This window comes from Sphaerodactylus townsendi, linkage group LG05, assembly GCF_021028975.2.
Source record: "Sphaerodactylus townsendi isolate TG3544 linkage group LG05, MPM_Stown_v2.3, whole genome shotgun sequence".
NCBI lineage: Eukaryota > Metazoa > Chordata > Lepidosauria > Squamata > Sphaerodactylidae > Sphaerodactylus > Sphaerodactylus townsendi.
Genome location: NC_059429.1, coordinates 127,589,666 through 127,615,169, shown reverse-complemented (window position 1 = coordinate 127,615,169; position 25,504 = coordinate 127,589,666).

Here is a 25,504-nt window from a genome sequence, read left to right as displayed (position 1 = left end):
GGAGCAGCAACTGACAACAGCATCGTGTCACTTCCAGTAATATGGGGGTTTCCAGGAAGTGGTATCACATGTCTCTAGGAATCCACAAAAATTCTATGGTAAAACCACAGAGCTTTTGGTGATTCCTGGAGAAGACTGACCTCACTTCCAGATTTTTTTTCCAGGAAATGTTGTCACACCACTGGCCCAATGACCATTAAGAAAAATCCCCTGGCACTAAGATATAGAAGGACCCCTACCTCCAATGGGGCACTGGCAACCCCACCATCCACACAACTATTTGGGGCAGCAAAATAAGGACAGTACTGATAAACCACCAAAGGCGTATCTAGGGAAAATGTAGCCTGGTGCAAAATCTGAGTTTTCTGCTCTCCCCGCCCTCATATTAGCGGATGCCCTCCCCCACCACGACCACCACATCACTTGTCTTGGAGTCAGTGTATGGATCCAGAGGAAGGAGCAGGAATGTGGGGGCAATTTTCCACCCCCCCCCCCATGACTAAATGGCCACAGCAGTTGTGGGATCCAAAAATTTTAGTAACAGGTTCCCAAGGTGGTGGGATTCAAACTGTAGCATAGTGCCAATGGGGCTGGGCGGGGCACGACAGGGGCGTGGCCGGGCATTCCGGGGGCGGGGCATTCCTCGGCGGGGCTGTGGCAAGGATGCAGCCGCTGCGCCGATCCTTGGGCGGGAAACGAATGCACGCAGACGCAGGCTGCCACGCACGCCGGTGCACCTCCTGCTAGACTGCTTCAAGTTCTGCGCGCTACTGCTGAGAGGAGGGGCGTAACTAAGGCAAAAATCCCGTGGCAAAATCACCGATTAGTAACCCCCTCTCGGCACACACAAATAATTAGTAACCTACTCTCGGGAACCTGTGAGAACCTGCTGGATCCCACCTCTGGACCACAGCCTGGGAACATTTGACCTCATTTGTCCCCCTGGGCAGTACGCCTCTGTAAACCACTAGAGCTGTTGCTCACCCCCAGCCATCCACAGCACAGGAGGTGAGTGGTGCTCTGCCAGAGCCCGTTTGGCAGCAGCTCTGGGCACTGATAGTTTGAGCCCACGAAAGCCTAAAGTGTCCCCTGCTCGGGGTGCCAACATACTTGGAGCCAACCTCAAAAAAGATGGGTACGTCAGAGTTTCCCTGACAAGAGCAGGCGCATTTTTCCATTCCTCTGGTGCCGGCTTCCCTGCGCTGCAAAAGGGATGTTGGAGGAAAAGGGAGAAGGCGGCAAGAGACTGCCGATCTTCCCAGGGAAGACCGGGCGTGCTTCTGCAGTGCCCATACGTCCTTCACTTTGTGAAGGCTCAGAACTGCATTGCAGTAGAGTAGGAATTCCTCTGTTGCCTGGGAGCCTGCATTGGGGCTGAACCAACAAGGCAGAAATTTATAACCAGGAAAAAGACGGTGACAGGAAATGGGCTGGACTTTCCTAAGGGCCTGCTTTCCCCTCCGCTGCCCTAGGCGTTACTCAAGCCCTCCGGTTGTCCCTAATGAATAGGTATATTCTCTGCTTCTTTTTCCTAGTAGTCATGTAGCGTTTGTCATGGGTCAGTTCAGGGGGCCTCAGCCAGCATCCCAGAATATTCTTGGGGTCAGAAAATTCAGGGCAGGATCTGTGAGCAGGTGCAAGAAGGTCTATCACAGTTGGGAAACGTCGATCCCAATTTTTGACCTACTCTATTTTCAAGGGGGCAAACATGGGTCATTTCTTCTCCTTTTAGCCCTACAGAGCAGCAGTGGCGTAGGAGGTTAAGAGCTCGTGTATCTAATCTGAAGGAACCGGGTTTGATTCCCAGCTCTGCCGCCTGAGCTGTGGAGGCTTATCTGGGGAATTCAGATTAGCCTGTGCACTCCCACACACACCAGCTGGGTGACCTTGGGCTAGTCACAGCTTCTCGGAGCTCTCTCAACCCCACCTACCTCACAGGGTGTTTGTTGTGAGGGGGGAAGGGCAAGGAGATTGTAAGCCCCTTTGAGTCTCCTGCAGGAGAGAAAGGGGGGATATAAATCCAAACTCTTCTTCTTCTTCTTCTTCTTCTTCTTCTTCTTCTTCTTCTTCTTCTTCTTCTTCTTCTTCTTCTTCTTCTTCTTCTTCTTCTTCTTCTTCTTCTTCTTCTTCTTCTTCTTCTTCTTCTTCTTCTTCTTCTATTGGACAGTTTAGGCAAAAAATGACTGGCTGAATGAATAGGGGTCAGAACTTGAGCCTTCGAGGTCCCAGTTTGATAACCCAATTATATCACACCAGGAAGTGGGTTAACCCTTCCTGTGCCTATTTCTCCCTGTACCCATCTGTCCCCAACTCTTTTTTTCTTGAAGAAGGGGAGGAGGAAGAGGGGGAGGAGTTTAGATTTATGCCCTGCTTTTCTCGAGCTTTAAGGAGTCGCCAAAGTGGCTTACAAACTTACAGACACCTTGTGAGGTAGGTGGGGCTGAGAGAGTTCTGAAAAAACTGTGACTGGTCCCCCATCAGGATTCCTGTGGAAGGGTAGGGAAACAAATCCAGTTCATTAGGTAAGAGTCCACCATTTATGTGGAGGAGTGGGGAATCAAACCTGGTTCTCCAGATTAGAGTCCCCCCGCTCCGAACCACTACTACACCATGCTGGCTCTCAGCTGGGTTTCTTCTGGCTTTGTGGTGCTGGGTGGATAAGGTTTCCAGCCCCCAGGGGAGGCTAGAGATGTTTTTCACTTTCACAATTGTTTACAAATGGATTTTGCTGTTCTGCACAGTAAAACCCAGCCGCAAAGCGCATTGAAAGGGGATTGAAAGCGCATCATTCTGCCTGTGTGAAAGGGGCCTGTTTGAAACATTTCTTCCACTTCTCCTGTTAGAGAAAATGGCTGCTTGGTAAAGCGGACTGCATGACACTATACCCTATTGAGGTCTTTCCCCTTCCATAACCCCACTCTCCCACCACCAGAGGTGGGATCCAGCAGGTTCTCACAGGTTCCCGAGAGTAGGTTACTAATTATTTGTGTGTGCCGAGAGGGGGTTACTAATGGGTGATTTTGCCACGTGATTTTTGCCTTAGTTACGCCCCTCCTCTCAGCAGCAGCAGCGTGCAGAACTTGAAGCAGTCTAGCAGGAGGTGCAATCTGGCGTAAGCGTGGCAGCCTCGCGCCTGTGCATTCGCTTCTCAGCCTAAGGACTCCTCAGCGCAGCGGCCAAGGCCCTTGCCACAGCCCTCAGCCCAGGGAATGTGGCTCCACCCCTAGAATGCCTGGCCAGCCCCCATCGTGCCCCGCCCAGCCCCATTGGCGCTATGCCACAGTTTGAATCCCACCACCATGGGAACCTGTTACTAAAAATTTTGGATCCCACCACTGCCCACCACCTTCAAATCTTCAGGTATTTCCGAACCCAGAGATGGCAAGCCAACATTTTTAGTGGGCAAAATAAGCAGAAAAAATTAAAGCAACTCCTCAGACCCTTCAGTTTTACTGTGGATGTCATAAACTTTCTAGGCGTTGCCTGGAGACACTCCAGTGGCCAACAGGTGCTTTAAAGAGCACCTTCAGCCATGTGATAGCATCAATGATGGCCACCCTTCCACATCTCTGCCCTGTTCTCCAGTCTCTCTCCAGTTTCTAGGACGCTGCTGGGATTGGACATCCCCTGGCCCCAGCAGGTACTTCACTTTAAAGCTGGACCCAGATGAGCCCAGCTTCCAACAGGTGTGCCCCATGCCTGAACTCCACACGGAGTACCTGCCCTGGGCACAATTTTCTACATTCCTGGATCCACTCACAAATCTTCAAGAATTTCCCAATCTGGAATTTGGAACCCTACCTCTAGGCCTGTTTGGAATTCAGAAGAAGAAGAAGAAGAAGAAGAAGAAGAAGAAGAAGAAGAAGAAGAAGAAGAAGAAGAAGAAGAAGAAGAAGAAGAAGAAGAAGAAGAAGAAGAAGAAGAAGAAGAAGAAGAAGAAGAAGAAGAAAGAACAAACAAACAACAACAACAACAACAACAACAACAACAACAACAACAACAAGAACGTAGTTGAAGCAATGCTACAAACAAGAAGAACAAGAAGAACAAGAAAAGAAGAAGACGAAGATGAAGAACAAGAACAAGAAGAACAAGAACAAGAAGAACAAGAAGAAAAAAGAAAAAGGAGGAGGAGGAGGAGGAGGAGGAGAAGGAGAAGGAGAAGGAGAAGGAGAAGGAGAAGGAGAAGGAGAAGGAGAAGGAGGAGGAGTTGGAGTTGGAGTTGGATTTATATCCCTCCCTTTCTCCCCTGAAAGGAGACTCAAAGGGGCTTACAAACTCCTTTCCCTTCATCCCTCACAACAAATAACCTTTGAGGTAGGTGGGGATGGGAGAACTCTGAAGAATTGTGACTAGCCCAAGGTCACCCTGCTGGCACGTGTTGGAGTGTACAGGCTAATCTGAATTCCCCAGATAAGCCTCCTCAGCTCAGAAGGCAGAGCGGCTAATCAAACCCTGTTTCTCCAGATCAGAGTACACCTGCTCTTAACCACTACGCCACTGCTGCTCCTGGTCCCATGATGTGATATGGGATCATTTCTTGAGAGAAAACTCTGCTGTTCTACGTATTTTGCTGATTTTATTTTAATCTTCTAGGATATTTTTTCCAGTACTTTAGGGCTTTGGGTGTTCTTTCCCCATCAGAAATACTGCTAACCTTCTGGCCCGCCAGTCTCAAAATCCAGAAAACCTCCCCGACTTCTCACGTTGGATGAGCAAAGGTGACTGAGGATGAGACCTGGAGGGGAAAAAAAAATCTGTTGACTCCACAATGCCCAGAATAGAATCCATCTCTTCCCACCTCCTTCCTTCTTGGCTCCACTGTGCTGAGACAAGAAATGGAGCAAAATTGGGTTTTTATCGCTAAAGTCAGCAGATGTGCCCATAAAGATCTGTTGAGTAAGAAAAGTGCTATTTTTTGCAGATGCCTTCTGACTTTGACTACACTTTAACACAAATGGATTTAGCGGTACCGTAAATGTTGGATACCAGATTTTCCTTGGTAACCGGAAGAATAAGGAGATGAGGGTGAAGTAAACACATTTGCTTCATTAGTTTGAGCTGGATTTGAATCCAGGAGAACCTTAAAGACCAACAAAGTTTACAGGATATATACTGTCAGGGCTCTTCTGATATTCTTAGAAAGGCCCCTCTGCTCACTTGTTGGATCTCCAGGGGATCTGGCTGGCCCCTGGTTGGCTAGTCAGGGTGTTGGACTCAGCGGACTGCTGACTTGATCCAGAAAGGTTCTTCTTATGTTCTTAAGAAGGCCTCAGCTTGTATGTCCTGTTGTTGACCCTCCAACTTGTTGGCCATCATGTGAAACAGGATTCTGGACTAGATGGACCACTGGTCTGATCCAGCAGAGCTCTTTTTACGTTCTTACGTTCAAATCCCAATGCCACTGTCACTGCTTCCTTTACGCTTCATGCTTACCGTATTTTCAACTTGGGGGATGGGGAACTAGACTGGATCATGGGTGCCTCTGTTGCTGGTCCTCATTCAGCCAGTGTAGTGTAGTGGTTAAGAGCAGGGGCACTCTAATCTGGAGAACCAAGTTTGATTCCCTGCTCTGTCACTTGAGCTGTGGAGGCTTATCTGGTGAACCAGATTAGTTTGTGCACTCCAACACATGCCAGTTGGGTGACCTTGAGCTAGTCACAGTTCTTTGGAGCTCTCTCAGCACCACCCACCTCACAGTGTATTTGTTTTTTGGGGGGGAAGGGAATTGTAAGCCCCTTTGAGTCTCCTTACAGGAGAGAAAGGGGGGGATATAAATCTAAACTCTCTTCTTCTTCTTCTTCTTCTTCTTCTCCTCCTCCTCCTCCTCCTCCTCCTCCTCCTCCTCCTCCTCCTTCTTCTTCTTCTTCTCATTCAGTGGGGATCATTTTCAAAGCATTCTCAAATAGGCAGACGTGACCCAAGAACCTGCGAAGTATTTTCTTCTTTAAACCTCGATATTTATGCTCCCCAGCAAGTTTCATTTTCCTCCCCACCTAGGGGGGGACACAAATAACCCAGTAATTTTATGATTAAAAGCAATATTCATGGGTGACTCCCTCTTAATAGTGCAAAGAATTTATTCTCCAGAACCTCTGGCAAGAAACGGGAGCTGCTGCTCTCCGCACGAGGCTTATCTTTCACATTTGCGGAACACAAGCCAAGAAAACAAATGGTCTGGCTCACGGTGAAATAATCCATAAGGAAAACTCCTTCTCCTCATCTTCGTTTACACAGTTTCCTTCATTCTTCTCTGGCTTTGTGTAGACCAGGATGATAAATGGAATAAGGCAGAGCTGCACAAATTGGCATTATTTATGAGGAACGGTAAAAGACCATCGAGCTTCCAACCATGCAATCTGGGGTAGCAGGCTGGATGTTGGCATGAAAATGGAGAATCTGAGGATGGGATGAGTGGGACTCCCCTGCCCCCGACAGGGGCGGAGCGATGGGGTACTGTGCCTGAGGCACACCCACGCCCTGCGCCCCTGCTGCAGCGCCACCCACAACACCCCACAATGCCCCCGGAACACCCCCTCCGCAGCCAGGTGCTGCCCCCATCGCACTCTGCCCGGGGTGTCGTGCCCCCATCCCATTGGCACTATGCCACTGTCCCCCAGCCTCTTGCCTAGAAACCTCACTGGGGTTGCCATAACTTGGTTGCATATCGACAGCCCTCAATTTATTAATTTGAAAAAATACTAAAATTTGTAAAGTTGCAACGTTTAAAACATTGCAGTGTTTTGAATTCCACTAAAATAGTACCTTAGTTGCAATATACATACATACATAAGCCTTTATTGGCATAGTCAGAAAGAGTTACATAAATCGGGAACAATTGCATGAATAGATGATAGATAAAAAGCCCCACGGGGAGCACAACAAATACGTTCTACTGGGAACTCTCATTAGTTGCAATATAGACGTAGAATCATAGAGTTGAAAGGGGCCATACAGGCCATCTAGACTAACCCCCCAGCCAGCTTGGTGTAGTAAGAGCAGGTGGATTCTCATCTGGAGAGCCGGGTTTGATTCCCCACTCTCCACCTGAGTGGCAGAAACTTACCTGGTGAACCAGATGTGTTTCTGCGCTCCTGCATTCCTGCTTGGGTGACCTCAGGCTAGTTTGTTCAGAAGTCACTCAGCCCCACCTACCTCTCAAGGTGTCTTTGTGGGGAGAGGAAGGGAACAGAGTTTGTAAGCCACCTTGAGTCTCCTTACAGGAGAGAAAGGTGGGGTATAAATCCAAACTACTACTACTACTACTACTACTACTACTACTACTACTACTACTACTACTACTACTACTACTACTACTACTACTACTACCACCGTGTTTCCCCAAAAATAAGACAGTGTCTTATATTAATTTTTGTCTCTAAAGATGCTTAAGGTTCCTATTTCCTTTCAGGGGATGTCTTATTTTTTCTGGTGTTCTGTTCAATGGGGCATAAGCCTCCAAACAACAGAAACTTTGCTACGTCTTACTTTCTGGGATGCCTTATATGTCTCAGACTTCAATAGCAAACCCTCTACCTCACGTCCTATTTTCCAGGGGATGTCAGGGAACAGCCCGCCCCATTTGCTACAACTACTACTACTACTACTACTACTACTACTACTACTAGTAGTAGTAGTAGTAGTAGTAGTAGTAGTACTATTATTATTATTATTATTATTATTATTATTATTATTATTATTATTATTATTATTATTATTAATTAAATTTCTAGTTATGTAGCCTCCCAGCTCTATCCCCCGAGATGGGGCTCAAGGAGTGTCTTTGTGGAGAGAAAGTGAAAGGGAACAGATGTTTCAGGTGTAAGCCACCTTGAGTCTCCTTACAGGAGAGAAAGGTGGGGTATAAATCCAAACTACTACTACTACTACTACTATTCTTCTTTTTTGCAGGATCAGCTTGGAGCATCCCTGACAAGTGTTTGTCTAGCTGCTGGTAGCAGACTGTCAGAGAGGGGGGAGCTCGCTGTCTCCCTAGGCAGCCAGATCCCACTGCTTAACTATTCTAATATAAAACATTTTTTCCTGATATCCAGCTGGTACCTTTCCGGCCATCATTTAAACCCATCATTGTGAGTCCTATCCTCTGCTGTCAACAGGAACAGCTCCCAGGAAGAGAGAAGAAGAAGAGTTTTGGATTTATATCCCCCCTTTCTCTCCTGCAGGAGACTCAAAGGGGCTCACAATCTCCTTGCCCTTTCCCCCCTCACAACAAACACCCTGTGAGGTGGGTGGGGCTGAGAGAGCTCCGAGAAGCTGTGACTAGCCCAAGGTCACCCAGCTGGTGTGTGTGGGAGTGTACAGGCTGATCTGAATTCCCCAGATAAGCCTCCGCAGCTCAGGCGGCAGAGCTGGGAATCAAACCCGGTTCCTCCAGATTAGATACACGAGCTCTTAACCTCTTACGCCACTGCTGTCCCCTTTACTTGTGACTTGACGGAACAGGCATTAGAGGATCCAAGCAAAGTCTGCCATTCTGTTGGTCTCCACTCCAGTCACCTGCCCCTGTGAAATGCCACCTCTGATTCATCATTCATAAACTCAGCAAATACCTCCAGATCCCATTGGCAGGCAGACTGTCGATGCCCCGGTTAATTTACCTCTCGCTGAGGTGCCACTATTAACCCCTTTTAATCAGCCGTCATTCCACTCGCGGTCTTCCCCCGCCTCGGTTATCGCAGGGAGGTTCCGTTCTGACACGAGATTAAATTAAGATTACGAAAAACTGTGTCAAGATGAAAGCATCTTGCCTCTGTAATTGAATTATAGCCTAATTAAAGCAAAGAGAGAGAGAAAGTGCCTCACTCCAGGGATTACCTCAGCAAGCTGTTCTTTGTCGAGCGATACCCCTTCCTGCCTTTGCTAAGGTTTCACTGTTATCGTTTGTCAAGCTAAACTGAACTAGGCAGGTACCAGCAACAGCTACCCGAATCAGCTCACCTTGCGACAGAAGAGTTCGTATCCTGTGCCTTCCATGGCACCCTGTGACAGAGGTGGAAATACATTGTTTTCAAAACTGCAGGCAGGTTGGGGAACTCAATGCTGGCTCACTCAGAGCCAGCGTGGTGTCGTGGTTAAGAGCAGGTGGATTCTAATCTGGAGAACCGGGTTTGATTCCTCTCTCCTCCACCTGAGTGGCAGAGACTTATCTGGTGAACCAGATGTGTTTCCACACTCCTACATTCCTGCTGGGTGACCGTGGGCTAGTCACAGTTCTTCGGAACTCTCTCAGCCCCATCTACCTCACAAGGTGTCTGTTGTGGAGAGAGGAATGGAAAGGAGCTGTAAGCTACATTGAGTCTCCTTACAGGAGAGAAAGGTGCGGTGTAAATCCAAACTCCTCCTCCTCCTTCTCAATTTTTGATGTTCTGCTTAGTCAGTCAATTTCCACAGATGGGTGCGCTGGTAGAGTTATGCGGCCTCAGTTCCATGTTTGGAGGCAGGGTGCCTTGTTTTTTTGATTTCCCAGCGATGACGTCATATTTTGAGATCTTAGCTGCAAAGCGTTTCATCAAAAGATACCTGGGATGATTTCCTAGGGATAGCATTGCTGGCCAGGCACAAAATGGCAGAGACTCCTGACGTTCAAGGGGTCAAATTGCTCCCAACGATTTTTCAAAGAATCATAGAGTTGGAAGAGACCCCAAGGGTCATCAAGTCCAACCCCCTGCAATGCAAGAACACAGAATCAAAGCATTTCCCAGCATTCTACGTCCTTTTTGTTCCACGATTGTGGTGGTTCCAGCCAGCTTGAGATGACTCCATACAAGAGACAAGAGATGTTTAGCCTTTGGTCATCCAGGCCAGGTTATTTATTACACAGTGTGCAAAATGATAAAACTCAGGGGGCCTTCCTGACCTCCTCAGATTGGCCATTCCATAAAGTGAGGGGAACAACAGAGAAGACTTATACTGGTGGTAGTTGTCTCCCAGGACCATCTGGTTTGCTCTACACAGCTTTTTTCACACTCACTTTTGGCCTGGGTTGCCAGACATGGCCTGACAATTGGCAAGTGTTTAGGAGGGACATGGAAGGTGCCATTAATGATACAATGCCTCTCTAGGAATTACTGGAAACTCTATGGTAAACCTATAGATTTCTCAATGAATCCTAGAAGAAGAAGAGTTTGGATTTATATCCCCCCCTTTCTCTCCTGTAGGAGACTCAAAGGGGCTTACAATCTCCTTGCCCTTCCTCTCTCACAACAAACACCCTGTGAGGTAGGTGGGGCTGAGAGAGCTCCGAGAAGCTGTGGCTAGCCCAAGGTCACCCAGCTGGCGTGTGTGGGAGTGTACAGGCTAATATGAATTCCCCAGATAAGCCTCCACAGCTCAGGTGGCAGAGCTGGGAATCAAACCCGGTTCCTCCAGATTATATACACAAGCTCTTAACCTCCTACGCCACTGCTGCTCCAAGAGAGGACTGATGTCCATTTCCATGAAAGGTAGATCTCTTCTTTCTCTCAAAGAGGTTACAAACTCCTTTTCCTTCCTCCCCCCACACCTTGTGAGGTAGGTGGGGCTGAGAGACTTCTGAGAGAACTGTGGCTAGCTCAAGGTCCCCCAGCAGCCCTTCATGTGTAGGAGTGTGGAAGCAAATCCCGGCTTGCCAGATTAGAGTCCACCACCCATGTGGAGGAGCAGGGAATCGAACCCAGTCCTCCAGATTAGAATCCACTGCTCTTGATCCGTGCACCACTCTGGCTAGGAGACTTGTCAAACCTGATTTTGGCTTCTGAATTGTCCTAGTTAAGATGCAAACATCACAAAGCATTGCCGGGCAGTATGTTACTTGCTAGATCTGATTTCCACAATACATGCGCCATCCATCCATCACCTAATTATCAGTTATCTGCATGTTCATTGAAGAAATTTGCAGCATCCGCTAGATACAAGCAAGCAAGGGAAATCGGTTTAATCTTTTTTTAAAAAAAAACTATAATAGCATGCTAGCAGAGTTCTAAGGATCAGTTCAGACACCTAAGATCCTCCAGACAGGATGGCCCCACCGACGCAGCCACCCAGAGGAAGTCAGAAGTGAAGGGTAGGAGCTGAGACGGACCACGTTGACAGGAGCAGTTAATTAGCAGAGTCGAGGAAGCCGCAAAAGGCCAGGAAGCCTGCTCCAAACAGAGAGATCAGACAGCGGTTGGCAAAACAAACGCAACCTGGCAACGAAAAAGAGAATTTGAGGAGTCTGTTGCCAAAGCTATTGACATCTTTTTTAAAAAATCAAATACATCAGAAGGAGGAAAGTAGCCAAAGAGATTGTTGGCCATCTCGAGGACAACGGCACAAAAGGACCATTAAAGGAGAATGGGGATACTGCTATGACTGCTATGACACGGGGATACTGCTATACTGCTATGACAAGAAGAAGAAGAAGAAGAAGAAGAAGAAGAAGAAGAAGAAGAAGAAGAAGAAGAAGAAGAAGAAGAAGAAGAAGAAGAAGAAGAAGAAGAAGAAGAAGAAGAAGAAGAAGAAGAAGAAGAAGAGAAGAAGAAGAAGAAGAAGAAGAAGAAGAAGAAGGAGGAGGAGGAGGAGGAGGAGGAGGAGGAGGAGGAGGAGGAGGAGGAGGAGAAGAAGGAGCAGGAGCAGGAGCAGGAGCAGGAGCAGGATTTATATCCCCCCTTTCTCTCCTATAAGGAGACTCAAAGGGGCTTTATTTTATTTATTTTTATTTATTTATTATTAGTTTTATATACCGCCCTCCCCCTGAGGGCTCAAGGCGGTTCACAACAGGCTAAAACAAACATTAACACATAATTTAATATCAATTATATAAAAAAATACACATGCAGCTGGCAGGGGGACAGGGAATGCTTACACATTCCTTTCCCTTCCCCACTCACAACAAACACCCTGAGCTCCGAAGAACTGTGACTAGCCCAAGGTCACCCAGCTGGCATGTGTTGGAGTACACAAGCTAATAAGCCTCCACAGCTCAAGTGGCAGAGCAGGAATCAAACCCAGTTCTCCAGATTAGAATGCACCTGCTCTTAACCACTACACCAGGTGGCTACACCCCGCTTGGTATATCAAATACCCGCATCAAATCTGGGTAGGGGGAAGTTCCCCATGCCTAGCAGTCCCTTCTGACCTCAGGAAATTTGGTTTCTGAGGTCACGGGACCAATACAACATGGCCCCATTTGGCGGAGAGCTGCAGCAGGGTTGCCCGTTCTGGGGTAGGAAATACCTGGCAATTTGGAGAGTGGAACCTAGGGAAGGTGGGGTTTGGGAAGGGGAGGGGACTCAGCATGGAGTCCATCCTCCAAAGCAGCCATTTGGTTTGGTTATCTCGAGATCAACCGTAATAGCAGGAGATCTCCAGGTGCCACCTGGAGACTGGCAACCCTATAATGCTCGCCAGGTTTAATGTTATGCCTTCTGCCTTGTTACATGGCAGATTTAATAAGCAAGAAAAGGCTAAAAGATTGTGCCCATGTAATGATGGCTCAGTTGAATCTCTGGCCCACCAATTGCTACACTGTCTCAGATTCAAGGAAATCAGATCCAAGTATGTGAATCTTACTCCTTTACATTTACCCGATCTCCCCGATTTAATTAGATTACACTACTTGTTGGACAATCCTGATCCTTCTCTCTGTATGATAGTGGCAGACTTTCTCCTGGAAATTACTAAACGCCACTAGATTTCCTTCAACCTAACATTTATTTCCTGTATTGTATATGCTTTTTAATCCGTTTTTTTATTATTGTTGTACTGTTGTCTATGCCAATAAAGGCTTGCTGAAGACTGGCAACCCTAAACTGCAGAGAAGAGGAAGAGGGATCCCAATTGTCCCCCTGCCAGCTGCATCAGCCGAAACATCCAGGCAGAAGGGACAGGAGTGAGTGATTCATCCTCAATCTGTCCCCACAATGCAGACCATCAACTTCCATGGTCATTAGCTTCCACAAGTGCGAAGGAAGGCCATGAACACTAATAGCAGAAATCTTTTCCTCCTGGGTCATTCCACACAATTTTCTCTTTCCTTGCCCCTTTTCTATACTTCCTTCTCTCCCTCCAATCCATCCATCCACCTGCATTTATTTCTCCCCCACCCAATCACACTTCTCCCTTCCCTCCCACTGGCAGCCTCCCCGCCCCCTTTCTTCTCTCCCCAAAGTGGAGGGCCTGTAAAGACTTACAGAAGCATCTCATTTTCCTCTGTATAATCCCACCCACTATTTCCTCTCCCCGGTCGAGTCCCCACTTGAAATTTGCAAGCAGATTCAAACCTGTTCGTTGTGAAACCGTGTCCTCTTCATCGGAGTTTCTCCCTCCCCACCGCAGCGAGCACACAGCAGACACACCCGGTTGCAGAACTCTTAGCAATCCCCACTACCAGGCGAGCTCGCTTCGCCGGTCTCCCCTGATTGGCTGGCGTGCTTTGATGGGGCGGGACCTTTTCCCACTGCGGAAACTTACATTGTAGGGGTGTGATCAAAAAAACCAGCGTGTAAAAGTTTAACGTTTAACTGTTTAACTGTGCAAACAGTTAATCGTTACCTATGTAAACCATGAACAATTCAAAGTTACGTCTTTGACTGTTTAATGTTTGCATCCCCTTCTGCTGGCCAATTGCAAAAGCGGAAATGAAACCAAGGAAAGGCTGAGTGTGCATCGCAGTGCTGATTGGTTGCCCAAATTCTGTGTCACACTCCAGGGCAGGAAACGAGTCAAAGTTTCAACCCTCATCCCTCCCCTCGGATCAGCTCTGAACCGTGTCAATGGGGTCTATGCCACTTGCAACCAGGTCCTGCCGGAATGCAGATTAACGGGGAGAATGAGCACCAGAAACGGAATCTGCCACGCAAGCAATGGGGAGGTCGTCCCTCAAACCTGGTTAGTTTGTGTTCTGAAACCTGGCTAAGACGGTTCTTACTTCCTTCCCACTACCAGTCGGCCTGCCTCGTATCTTCAGCTATATTTATTTATTTCATTTATACTTTTCTGATCTTCCCACTGGGAACCCAAAGAGATGACTTCATTCTCTTCTCCTTTTTATCTTCACAGCAATCCAACGAGGTAGCTCTGGCTAAGTGTATGCAGCTGGTTCAAGGTCCCCCACTAGGCATCCATGGCTGAGTGGAAATTCGAACTTAAGTCTCCTGGATCCTACTCTGAAACTTTGACCACCACACTACATTGGCTTTTGTGCAGTAGCTGCCATTGAATAGTAGGGAGCAGACCTTGCCTCAATAAGTCTTCCTCCTGAAGGCCAAAACTGTTCTAGAAAGATCCCTCTCCTCCCTTAGCCTTTTAGCTGACAGAAACCCAGGCTTGAAGGCGGGCAATAATGTTGTGGTTACCTAACAACCCTCACAATGGCCACAGCAGAGGACAGTTGCTTCTTAAAGGTATAGATGCTTCTTTTATTTGGGGTTTATTTGGGGAATTTACTTAGCTGGCCCAGGATTCCAGATACTAAACCTCACTGAACTCACCTTTCCAGCTTTACTTTAGCCTTTTGAAAAGCCAACTTGGCTGGGAGTTGGAGAAAGTTGGGTTCAAAAACTACTCCTATGATGGACCCGTTGAATTGGTGCCATTCCAAGCCACTACATCTCCATTGTTTAAAACGTGAATTAAAACAGCAACCAACCTAGCAGGGTTCTTGGTGTGCTGTGTAAATTAAAAGGGATATGTCAGTGATAAACAGCAGGATTGTCGAGAAGCATGTAAGCTTGTTATCTTATGTTATTAATTGAAAAATCAATCAAAATGATAAACAACGGTAATGCTCAGCTTTGGCAATGAAAGCATTAATCATAGAACACAGTGCTTAGCGATTTAATCATGCAAAACAGGAAAACGGAGTCCATCCCCTTTGGGTTCTCTTCAGCATGTGCACAAGTTAAGATAATCTACTCAATTCGTGCAGAGTCATCAAGCGGTATGTCGACTAGTTCAGGTTTGGATCCTGGAAACTTACGGCGTGCAGTGTTTTTAACAAGAAGAAGAGTTTGGATTTATACCCCCCCCCCTTCTCTCCTGTAAGCAGACTCAAAGGGGCTTGGCAGTTTTATGACTACCGGGAGTGATGAGATGTGTGCCTTTAAGGGTGAGTTTATGGGTTTATGGGTAGAGTTAACAGAACTAGGAAAAGCAGAATGGAGACCCAGGAGAGGTCAGTAGGCAAGTGGCTCAGAGCGGTGCCTTGTCATGTGTAAACAGAGAAATGCGAGCAGACCCCACTATGACCTCACTGTGCAGCAAAGAGCCCCGTGGGAAGTGGTCCATGCATAATAAGCCTTATACTGAGTCAAAGCCATTAGTCAGAAACTCAATGGAGGCATTTCATCCCAACTACTACTTGATCCTTTTAACTGAATAGACTGGCATTTGAGCCTGAGACCTTCTGCTAGCAAACTAGAAACCCCACGACAGAGCAACATTTCCTTCCCAAGCAACAAAGAAAGGCCTCTGGCCTCTGCTTCTGCTTAAAGACCCTTCAGGGGCATCAGGTTGGGCAGAACATTGAATGAGTCTGACCCCATAAGTAGCTTCAGTGGGGAACCATTCTGGTCTGAGGTAGGTTGCCAATTTCCAGGTGGCACCTGGATATCTCCTGGGATTACAACTGATCTCCAGCCAACAGAGATCTGTTTCCCTGGATAAAATAGCAGACTCTATACGCCACTGAAGTCCCACCCCACCCTAAACCCTGTTCTCCTCAGACTCCACCCCCAAAATCTTTAAGGATTTCCCAACCCACAGCTGGCATTCCTAGCAGCAGAAGAGTAAGATTTGAGTCCAGTAGCACAGGCAGCAGCACATAGAAAGTTAAAAAAGGAAGCATGCAAACTCACAATTTTTCAAAAAGTCTTTGGAGATGGCATCAGAACTTCCCTCAGAACCTAAAGACAGGCCATCAGAAGTAATGAGTGTCATCATCTCAACGACAACCTCTCTCTTTGAAACTGCAAGTTCCCCTTAGACTCTCCTGCCCATTATGAAATGGTGGGTGAATGAGCGTACGCCTCCCAATTGTCATCAGGTACACCACCGGCTTCATGGATTGCCTGCATGCTAACAGGTGTTCCTGAGGGCTCTGATTTGGTCAGGAGCGTTGCAAAAGTCCTGACCAGCACACCAAGTGCTTGGAGACAAGGTAGGATTAGATGGCATACAAATTGCAGTGAGAATGTCATTCCAGGTACTTACCTATGCTTTTCTTAACAATTCCGCCTCGGTGACTTAAAGTAGCCAGTGAGCTGCCCGTTGTTGGAGCATTCCAGCACCATACGCCATGCATGGTGCAACCAAAGTTTCTCCAGACCCTACCTAGAAGAAGAAGAGTTAGTTTTTATACTTTTCTCTGCAAGAGGAGGAGGAGGAGGAGGAGGAGGAGGAGGAGGAGGAGGAGGAGGAGGAGGAGGAGGAGGAGGAGGAGGAGAAGGAGAAGGAGAAGGAGAAGGAGAAGGAGAAGGAGAAGGAGAAGGAGAAGGAGAAGGAAGAGTTTAGATTTTTACCTCACCTTTCTCTCCTGTAAGGAAACTCAAGGTGGCTTACCAGCTCCTTTCCCTTCTTCCCACAACAAACACCTTGGGAGGTTGGTGGGGCTGAGAGAGTTCAGGGAGAACTGTGACTAGCCCAAAGTCACCCAGCAGGGATGTAGAAGTGCGGAAACATATCTGGTTCACCAGATAAGCCTTTGCCGTTCAGGTGGAGTAATGGGAAATCAAACCCAGTTCTCCAGATTAGAATCCACCGGCTCTTAACCACTACACCTCGCTGGCTTTAAGGAGTCTCAAAGCAGCTTACCATTGCCTTCCCTTCCCCACAACAGACACCTTGTGATGCAGGTGAGGCTGAGAGAGTTCTGAAAGAACTGTAAGTAGCGGTCAAGAATCCATCCTCCTTGGTCTTAGCATGGGCATCCAGCGGAGCCTGAGAGACTGTGGCACCAATCAATTCTTGCTGTTGCTTGTGCTTGTTTTGTTTTGTGCTATTTTTTTCCGCTATTCAGACAGCAGGGCCCCAACGCTGGAGAAGCTACATAGAATCATAGAGTTTGAAGAGACCCTAAAGGCCATAGGCTAAAATGCTTTTGCTTTTGGAGAGAACTGTTAGAGGGAGGGGATGCATGGTGGGTAATATAGACTGCTCCTTTATGTGAGAATGCTCGACCATCCCAAGAAACTCTAGAGTGTACCTTTTCATTTCTCTGAGGCAATAAATTGATATTGGTGCGTTTGAGTCAATTGGGAGGAGGTTGGTGGGCCCAAGTTTCAGGCCTAGGAGTGGGGAATCAAACCCGGTTCACCAAATTAGCTCAGCTGCTCATGTGGAGGAGTGGGGAAACAAACCCAGTTCTCCAGATTAGAGTTCACCACTCTTCACTCCTACACCTGAAGGTTGGCAATACTACTCTGTCATCGATACAGGGAAAAAAATGACCCATTAAAATTTCAAGGCGAGAGACACACAGAGGTGGTTTGTCATCACCTGCCTCCGCAGGCCAACCCTGGACGGTGTGAGGCTGAACACACTCAAACAAAGTCGACTTGGCAAAAGAACAAACTTTATTGATTTATGTCGCCCTAACTACAGGGTGCTGGAACTGAGGATTCTTGTCCTCAGCTCCAGTATTTATTTCTAGGTCTAAGACAAACAAGAACCAATCAGCTCTCTCATGTCCCCCTGGCCCGCTTGTCCCATTGGTGCCTTCGGAGCACCGTGGTTCCTATTGGCTGCAGCCCCTTGCTCCAATTCCCACTTCTCCAGCCAAAATGGTGGGAACTGAGGGCTGCTGGGAGTTGTAGTCCTGACAGACGGCTTCCTTGGAGGTCTCCCATCCAAATACTAACCACAACTGACCCTGCTTAGCTTCCAAGATGTGATGAGATCAGAGTGGTGGCTAACCTTTGTCACTCCAGATGTTATGGACTACAATTCCCATCAGCCCCTGCCAGCATGGCCAATTGGCCATGCTGGCAGGGGCTGATGGTAATTGTAGTCCATAACATCTGGAGTGACAAAGGTTCACCACCACTGGATTAGACTAACCTGGGCTATCCAGGCCAGGGGTAGGCTATTATGGGACATCTGAAAACATAGTTTTGATGAGGAAAATCTGAGTACATGTGAAAATGCACACCTTTGACAAAAATTCTTTTAAGGAAACAAAGCAATGAACAAGATTTTTTTTAAAAAAAAAAATGTTACATTCCCTTCTCTCCAACCTGAAGTTACTCCCAGTTACACATGTATTGTCAGGACTACACAATGAAACTCCAACAGCTTGTTGGGGCGGGGGGGGGGGTGTAAATATTGCAGCTTTGGGGATTCCGTTTGGTTAATTTAGGAGATACTTGAACTTTGCTTAAAGGGACCCAGGCCTCGCTTATTCCTTGGTGCCGACTAATGCATTTCTAATTTGCAGAACGCGCAACTTCATTAGAATGCAGGCAGCCGGCTAATTATGGCCAGACCCGTTCGGTCGAGCTGCGCGTCTTGTGCATAACATATTAACTAATGAGGCAGTTCTCAGATATGTGTTCAAGCTCAAGAGCAAATGTTTCCCAACTCAAGGACTGAGTGCAACTCTGAGCCAGGCCCCCGACGATGGAGTCGTTCGGTAATTAATTAATTGATGGCAAGTCGCAACTGACATAAGAACATAAGAACGAGCCTGCTGGATCAGACCAGAGTCCATCTAGTCCAGCACTCTGCTACTCGCAGTGGCCCACCAGATACCTTTGAGAGCTCACATGCAGGAGGTGAAAGCAATTGCCTTCTGCTGCTGCTGCTCCCGAGCACCTGGTCTGCTAAGGCATTTGCAATCTCAGATCAAGGAGGATCAAGATTGGTAACCATAGATCGACTTCGTCCTCCAGACGGAGGTAGGGAGAAGTGGACATGCTTCTCCAAATAAAGCAAAGTCTTCTACCTTAAAAAACTTGTTCAACTCACCATATTAAGCTCCATGGTCTCCACAAAGTAGCTCACTGCTGTGGGGGCGGGGGGGGGGGGCTCATGCATGCTGTTCGATCCAAACTTATGAGAACCCCTCATGGGGTTTCCAGGTAAGAGGTGAGCAGGGATCGTGATCTAACCCTTCCCTCTGCACAGCAACCCGGGTCTTTGTGGAGTCCCGTCCAAGTATTAACCGTGGCTGACCCTGCATAGCTTCTGAGCTCCAGTGAGCTTAGGGTACACTGATGTATTCAGACTGCTCTGTAGTCATTGAGAGCCAGCATGGTGGAAAGCCAGCGTGGTACAGTGGTTAGAGGCAGAGGTGGGATCCAGCAGGTTCTCACAGGTTCCCGAGAGTAGGTTACTAATTATTTGTGTGTGCCGAGAAGGGGTTACTAATTGGTGATTTTGCCACGGGATTTTTGCCTTAGTTACGCCCCTCCTCTCAGAACTTGAAGCAGTCTAGCAGGAGGTGCACCGGCGGGCGTGGCAGCCTGCGCCTGCGTGCATTCGTTTCCCGCCCAAGGACCGGTGAAGCGGCTGCGTTCTTGCCACAGCCCCGCCCAGGAATGCCCCGCCCCCAGAATGCCCAACCACGCCCCCGTCGTGCCTCGCCCAGCCCCATTGGCGCTACGCCACAGTTTGAATCCCACCACCATGGGAACCTGTTACTAAATTTTTTGGATCCCACCACTGGTTAGAGGGTTGGACACAGATCCCTGAATTTTTTACTAAAATGTTTTCAATCCCATTCACCACATCCCCCCACCCCCCTCAAAATGATTCTTGGCCGCCGTTTTGTGATTCCTCCTCTCCATTTTTGTTAGTATGTTGTCCAGACTATGCGTCAGTGCTTCACAGCAGGGTGCTGCGATTCTCTGTGCCACTATAGTTCATCCTTCAAAGGTTAGCCCCTCAAAAATAAAGAAACCAAAAGACATGGCGCAGGAAGAACAGGTAAGGGACAAGGAGTGAGCTGAGAAAATGGGGCCAAGGAGGAAGTCCAGGAACTGCTGATAGGTGAACGAAACATCTTTAAAAGACCGCACAGGCAAATGAAGCTGTTTTCAAAGCATTTCAATCAAAGAATCGTTTTCAAGGGGCATTCATTTAAAATGTTTCTGGCTGCAAATAAAATGTTTTGGGAACCAAAGGGGGTAAAAACAATGCAGAACTCAGTGGACGAAATGTCTTATTTCCTGCCTCAAAATGTTTTAAAAGGTTTGTGCGGAAAGGGCTATCGATTCAAATACCTACTGGTATCATGGAATCTTGCTAGGTGACCTTGGGCCAGCCACGCACCCTCAGTCTCAAACCTGATAAGTATTTGGATGGGAGACCACTAAGGAATCCCTGGGTTGTGATGTGGAGGCAGGTGATGGAAAACCACCTGTGAACATCTCTTGCCTTGAAAACCATGTGGGGTCACCAGAAGTCAGCTGTGGCTGGATGACAATATATGGACCTGTTTCTTATTGTTGTAGGAGCCGCGTGGCATAGTGGTTAAGTGCTTGCACTGCCACTCACACGGTCAGGAGTTCAAGCCCCCTGTGGGTCAGATATCCTGGCAGCTGGCTCATGGTCAGCTCAGCCAGCCATCCATTTCTTGGTCAGTAAATAAGTACCTAGCACATAGCTAAGGGGTAAAGAATAGCCGGGGAAAGCAATGGCAAACTACCCCACAAAAGAGGCTTGCCTATGAAATCACTGCTCGCAGTGGTACCCCAGGGTCGGACATGACTGAAGGGAAAACTGTACCTTTTTGTTATTGTTGACTGGATTCTGTTTTCTGCTGTATGAAGAAGAAGAAGAAGAAGAAGAAGAAGAAGAAGAAGAAGAAGAAGAAGAAGAAGAAGAAGAAGAAGAAGAAGAAGAAGAAGAGTTTGAATTTATATCCCCCCTTTCTCTCCTGTAGGAGACTCAAAGGGGCTTACAATCTCCTTGCCCTTCCCCCCTCACAACAAACACCCTGTGAGGTAGGTTGGGCTGAGAGAGTTCCGAGAAGCTGTGACTAGCCCAAGGTCACCCAGCTGGCGTGTGTGGGAGTGTACAGGCTAATCTGAATTCCCCAGATAAGCCGCCACAGCTCGGGCGGCAGAGCTGGGAATCAAACCCGGTTCCTCCAGATTAGATACACGAGCTCTTAACCTCCTACGCCACTGCTGCTCCTTGAAGTTGTATGAAGAGCACAACAATAAATTTTGCATGGATGGATGGATGGATGGATGGATGGATGGATGGATGGATGGATGGATGGATGGATGGATGGATGGATGGATGGATGGATGGATGGATGGATGGATGGATGGATGGATGGATGGATGGATGGAGGGAGGGAGGGAGGGAGGGAGGGAGGGAGGGAGTCATTTCAACCTGAGACAAAATAGTGTTGCTCTTTGAGAGGTTCTTCCTCTTGCTGCAAAGGTTATGTTTGAGATAAATCGAGGAAGTCCTGACCCAGATGGCCCAGGCTAGGCCTTAGATCTTGCAAGACAATCTGAATAAGGTGAGCCTCAGCTAATATTAGAATGGCAGACTACCAAAGAAGTCCAGGGTTTTCAGGCAAAAGGTAAACAATTGTAAACCACCCTCTGTTTGTCTCCTGTCTTAAAAACACTGCAAGGAATGCAAATGTAATTGGAATGCAACTTGATGGCACTTCCTATCACCAGGTAAGAAGGAAATTTTATTTCCTTCTTCCATAACATTTAAACTCATGGGAATCGTTCCCCAGGAACATCTGTGTTTGTCTGTTGCAGTAATAATTAAGCAGGAGCCTTGTGGGACTTTTAAAGACTAGTGAGCAATAGACTTCAGAGGGGTGCTAGGAAGCTAATTTATGGAATTAACTACCACATGATATGGCAATCACCACTAACTTAGATGAACTGAAAGGGGAATTGAAGAAGATAAGATTGATATGCTGCTTTTCTCAACCGTAAGGAGACTCAAAGCGACTTACAAACTCCTTTCCCTTCCTCTCCCCACAACAGACACCTTGTGAAGTAGCGGAGCTGAGAAAGTTCTGAGAGAACTCTGACACTCAGCAGGCTTCGTGTGGAAGAGTCACCAGATTCAAGTCGGCAGCTGCAGGTGGAGGAGTGGGGAATCAAACCCAGTTCTCCAGATTAGAGTCCGCTGCTCTTAACCACGACACCACTCTGGCTCCATTAACAGATTTATGGAGGATGGATTATTGATGGATATTAGCCATGATAGCAAAGTCCATAAGAACATAAGAACATAAGAACAAGCCCGCTGGATCAGACCAGAGTCCATCTAGTCCAGCTCTCTGCTACTCGCAGTGGCCCACCAGGTGCCTTTGGGAGCTCACATGCAGGATGTGAAAGCAATGGCCTTCTGCTGCTGCTGCTGCTCCCGAGCACCTGGTCTGCTAAGGCATTTGCGATCTCAGATCAAGGAGGATCAAGATTGGTTGCCATAGATCGACTTCTCCTCCATAAATCTGTCCAAGCCCCTTTTAAAGCTATCCAGGTGAGTGGCCATCACCACCTCCTGTGGCAGCATATTCCAAACACCAATCACGTATTGCGTGAAGAAGTGTTTCCTTTTATTAGTCCTAATTCTTCCCCCCCCCCCCCCCCAGCATTTTCAATAGATGCCCCCTGGTTCTATTCAGCAACAGCCTTGCGAACCCCCCAAAATCTAGAAGTCCTGATAAGAAACTGAATGTTGCCTTCGTGATCGCCTGGATCTTCACTGGCACAGAAGCAAAGAGGACTTTTGCTGGTACCTTCACTCGTTTTAGACCCCACTTACCACCCTACGCTGTTTGTGGAGGTGGGGATCCATTGACTCTCAAGAGCACAGCCTCAGAGGTCGCAGAAGGCTGCAGCAGGAGTGCAAAGTGGGGAAGCTCCCTTCTTCTATCTAGAGCAGCTCTGCTTGTGTTGCTTCGGATCCAAGCCAACGTGGCACCAAAATGACACCCAAGGATATGAAAACGTACAACCACAGCGTTGACTTTCTTCCCTCTCACTATGTTTCTTAAATTACTCCTTTCCTGCACTTAGGCTTTCTCTACAAGTTTAGGTCCATCTCCTGTAGTGGACATGTTGTGGTCAGCTTCGCCTCTTGTGGCTGCCATTTTGGGACTGAGCCCACCATCCTGGGGGCAATTCTGCACATGAGTAAAGTAGGTTCGACCCAGTTCCCTGAGAAGGGTACTAACCTAGGTCGAAGCCATTGTTGTTCCCCACTGCAACCAGCTTGATCCCAGCTCGGAGGGCGGGATCATCCTGTGCCTCTTTGCCGCTCCGTTCTGATTGGCTACTGTTCTACGGCCATGTTCCATCTATCCCCACACACGTTATAAAAAAATCTGCCACAGGAATGGAGGGACGAAGGTGGTGTTTTTTGATTGGCCAGCTGTACGCATGCCCGAAACACTCAGCTGTGATTGGCTGAATGGGGGACTCCTAGGACCAGAGATTCCACACTTTACTAGAATCGAGCTGAGTTCGAGCGTGGTTCCCTGAAAAAGTAGTAGTTCTCAACTGGAGTCGGAAATTTGACCGTTACACGGGGCGAAGCTGGTACAAAACCACATCGATCCCACTGGTTGTGCGGAGCACTTAGGTCCAACGCAGCTCGAACTTAGGTCGATAACACAAGTGCGGAATCGACCTGGGTGGGAATTCCAGTGGGGTCCAGAGACTCAAAAAAGTTGAGGGTCCCTGCTGTAGACTGTATTAAAGTTCACATCCATAATTATGAGGGCCTCTCCCACACCCCACATTACACGATATCCACCCCCACCCCAGCCTGATTCTTTGGAACCAAAACCAGCCTGCAGCGTCAAAATGATCTTTCAGTCCTCTTAAGGCCTGCAGAAGTGGCTGCTCGTGCTCTTCTTCTTTGACAGATATTCGTTTCAATCTTTCTTTTTCAATATGCTCCTCATAAGACATAAAAATCAATAGAAGAAAGGGAACAGTAAAGTTTCATTGCACGGTAATGAGGTAGACAGGACCTATCCGTCACAAACTCTGAAAGCAGAACTCCTGGTTGAGGGGAAAATCTGCTTCATGACCTCTTCTGCGACTTAACAGAAGACGGCGTCAGAAGTTTCCGTATGTTTCCACAGTGTTTCTCTGCATCCCTTCACCGAAGCTAGGAAAAAAAACAGCACTCTGCTCCCACACTACCCCTCTTTCAGATAGGGGCGGGGAATTCCTGGCGATTTGGGGATGGAGCCTGAGGAGGGGAGGGTTTAAGGAGGGGAGGAGCCTCAACAGAGAATCATACCCGCAGCCCCTTTTTAAAGCAGCCATTTTGATTCCAATCTCTGGAGTCTGCAGATCAATTTTATAACTAGGAGATCTCCAGATCCCACTGGGAGGCTGCCAGCCCTACTTCCAAAGCGCTGATGTCTCATACATTTGTGGCAGTATCCAACACTCCTACAAAGGCAGAAGAGATGTATGGAGCCTATGCTGCAAAGCCATTAGGGTTTTTGTCTCACTGTCATTAGATGAGATGGTTTGGGAAGCGTAATTGGTGTGACTATCTTGCCACAATGTGCTTAAAGATGGAAGGAGGAGGAGGAGGAGGAGTTTGGATTTATATCCCCCCTTTCTCTCCTGCAGGAGACTCAAAGGGGCTGACAATCTTCTTGCCCTTCCCCCCTCACAACAAACACCCTGTGAGGTAGGTGGGGCTGAGAGAGCTCCAAGAAGCTGTGACTAGCCCAAGGTCACCCAGCTGGTGTGTGTGGGACTGTACAGGCTAATCTGAATTCCCCAGATAAGCCTCCACAGCTCAGGTGGCAGAGCTTGGAATCAAACCCGGTTCCTCCAGATTAGATACATGAGCTCTTAACCTCCTACGCCACTGCTGCTCATTATACATGGAACGCTCACCTCAAGGCGCTTAGCTGCACAGTGAGGCAGCAGTGTGGTCTCCTCGCATTTTCCTGTTTACATGTGAGGAGCAAATCTCTGCCTGTCCTGAAGCTAGTTAGCTGGTCTCAATTGGTCTCTGCAGCTTTTCCTGGTTCTCTTAACTCCACTCGCAAACTCCTCTTAAAGGCATAGATCTCATCACACCCATAATTGCAAGTTAAAGGGCTTTGTTAACCCTTTAAATTGCATTTATATCAATATACCTTTGATACCATTCTCTCCCCCCCCCCCGGCCCCCCCACTGCGACAGCCAGACAAATTGTTTTAAAATCCAGACTTGTTTGAAATGAAGTTTTAAAAACCCGGTCATTGAGAAGGGCAGAAGCAGAATGAGGGAGGTGGGGTGGAGACACAAAGAGACCCTGCTTGTACTGTTCCGGTTATTATGAGGGGTCAGGGGGAAGGTGTGGACAACAGTGTGAGGGAGTGGGAGGGTGGAGCTAGGTAGGCTGGCTGTGGACAGAGGGAACATGGTCCACTGCCAAATCTGGCTGCAAAGCAAATTAAAAGTTGCATGGAGAGAATGGAAAGGGAAAGCAGGGCTCGAGGAAACATGTGTACAAGGAATTTTGCTGTGATGGACATTTTCCCGCGCATCACACACCAGACACCTTGCATAAAATCAGCCAAGGAGA